Genomic DNA, 2,748 nt, shown 5'->3' on the forward strand with positions numbered 1-2,748 from the left:
GAGGGGGGGGGGGGAGACAGCGAGCACGAGGGCCCCTAAGACAGAAGCAATGGTTTCTTGTTTGTTTGTTTTTAATCCTCACCAGAGAACATGTTTCTTAATGATGTGAGAGAGACAGAGAGAGAGAGAGAGAGAGCGAGCGAGAGAGAAATACCCATCAGCTGCCTCCTGTGTGCACCTGACCTGGGATGGACCCGTAACCTGGGCCTGTGCTGTGACCAGGAATCACACCTGAGATCCTTCAGTGCATAGGATGACACTCCAACCAACTGCGCCAGCCACACAGACAGGGCTGGAGCGATGGCTCTTATAACCCAATCTGGGCGGGTTCTGCCGTGGGCTGTGGGTCGTACAAACCCACCACGGAGCCCTGTGGGAGGGGGCAGCAAAGGCTGAGTGCCTGAGGCCTCGCCCCTGACTCCATACAGGGGTTCGACCTGTGGCCTCAGCCTGTGGAACAGGGCCCCTCACTGACCGCTGTCCAGGGACCCAGTGGGGTCAGGGTTCAAGCAGGCGCCCGCAGACACTGTTGCCATTTAGAGCTTCGGGTCCGTGTGGGCCAATGTCGCATCGCTTTGTGCAGTCACTCAGGGTCCCAGGCTGCGCCCAGCGAGGCTGTTTGCCCAACCCCGAGAAGCCGGCAGGAAGCTCACGAAGGAGATGAAGTCGGGGTAACAGCGTGCGCCCCTCTGCAACTGCGGCACGAAGGAGAGGAAGGCGGGCACCTGAGGATCCCCGTTCCGCGTCTGGCTCTGCGTGGATCCCGCCTCCCCCGCGGCTACTGCTCCCCGCACCCTGGCCTGGCCCGGCCGCTCAGGTGCAGGCCCTTCAGGTCTAACACAGACACGGAGGAGCATCAAGGACAGTGATCCGGGGACCCTGTCTTCCCAGCAGGCAGCTGCAGGGGCGTCTTTTTTTTTTTCCAGCTGAAGTTTTATTTAAAATGTAAAAGAAATGGTCTTTGAAAATGCTGATGAACAAAGCAAAAGGATACAGTGCTCTCTTCCTACTAGCCAGCCAGCCTATCCAAGTACAGGGCAATATACAGTATGTAAGTGCTGGTAGAATTTCACAGTAGTTTAGTGTTAGATTTTCTGTGCCTAGATTATGTGGAGATTCTCAGCGTGTGATCTCGGTTCTGGGTTTACACCTTTACTGAGAATGAACAAGGGCTCCTGCTCCTTGGCCATAGCCAAATCCTCTGGGCCCAAAGTTCTTCGCATAGCATCCTTCACAATAGATTTCACCTCCCTTCTCAGTCAGAGTCGTTGATTCAAGACTCTTTCCACACTTGGCACAGCGGACGCAGTTTTTGTGCCAGGGCTGTCCTGCTGCGATGATCTTCTCAGCAGCGTACACGGAATCCCCACATCTGGAACACTCCTCAGCACCTCCGTACTTCTGAGCAAACTTAGAAGTGCTGGGGTTTGTTGTCGGCCTGTGAGGTTGAACACTCTCTGGCTTGATGCTCACCCCGGTCCACGTTGAGCGTGCCAGCGCCCTGGCCGTACCCGTAGCCTTTTGGCCTGTACTTCTTTCCATAGCAGGATTTGCAGTAGATCTCTTCATCATGAATTGCCACTGTTGTGCTATCTAAGTTTTTCCTGCAAACCCTGCACAGAAAGCAGCAGCGGTGGAAGCTCCGCCCATCGCACTGCACCTCCTCCGCATGGTACATGGTCCTCCCGCAGGCCCCGCACTTGTTGCCACACCCCCAGACCGGCATCTCGAGTTGGAGGCTGGACCATGCACTGAGGGCAGAGCTGGGGCAGTGCAGTCGGAGGGAGTGCGCACTGCAGGGGCGTCTTTCTGATGCTGATGATTCACAATGAGGCTTGATGAGTCCTCAGAGGCACATCCCAAAACCTGCTCCCCCCAGGACCGCTCTCAGGCGGGGGGGCGGGGGGGGGGGCGTCCTGACGGTGATGGAGCCACCCGACCCGACCCATGGCGCCTCTAATAGCCAGGTCCCCCGAGGGACTGGAGGGCGCCCGGGCCCCACTTCTGCTGGGGGTTCCGCACAATTGACAGTGACATGTCCCAGCTTCCCAGGAGTTCATGACCCGGAGCCTGGCGAGAGGCAGACACTCTGCAAGCGAACAAACGGTGGCTGTCGGGAAAGCTATGGGCACCCACCTATGGGCAGCCACCTATGGGCACCCACCTATGGGCAGCCACTTACTAGACAACCACCTACCAGGCGCCCGCCCACCGGGCAGCCACCTACGCACACCCGCCTACTGGGCAGCCACCTGCATCTTTTTTTTAATACATTTCTATTGATTTCAGAGATAAAGGAAGAGGGAAGAGAGAGAAACATCAGTGTTGAGAGAGAATCATGGACCGGCTGCCTCCTGCACGCCCCTCACTGGAGACGGAGCCCGCAACCCGGCACGCACCCCGACCTGGAATTGAACCCTGACCTCCTGGTTCACGAGTCACTGAGCCTCGCCCACAGGCCCCAACTGCACTTGGCGAGCTGACCCAGGGCTGTGAGTGGCCGAGCCTCAGGCTTCGCTGGGACGTCGCCGTCACCCACCTGGGACGTCACCCTACCAGGCCCCCAGCCCCGCCCGGCCCAGCACAGGGCGGGGCCCACAGCTACCCCCGCCAGGTGACACCAGCTCCCTGCGGCCTCCGTGCCTGTCCACCTCGCCCCTGTGAGTTCTCCTGATCCCGTCCCAGACCCTGGTCCATTGACGGCAGCCAGAGGCCCTGACATCCGGCCTCGGCCCCATGGGATGCTGG

General features: G+C 59.0%; 1 pseudogene; it reads right to left on the reverse strand.

The window, feature by feature from the left end:
• Window positions 1-931: 931 nt before the first annotated feature.
• Window positions 932-1,743, reverse strand: LOC102442990 (annotated as a pseudogene).
• Window positions 1,744-2,748: the final 1,005 nt, after the last annotated feature.

Source organism: Myotis lucifugus, unplaced genomic scaffold (genome assembly GCF_000147115.1).
Source record: "Myotis lucifugus unplaced genomic scaffold, Myoluc2.0 scaffold_8947, whole genome shotgun sequence".
Classification (NCBI taxonomy): domain Eukaryota; kingdom Metazoa; phylum Chordata; class Mammalia; order Chiroptera; family Vespertilionidae; genus Myotis; species Myotis lucifugus.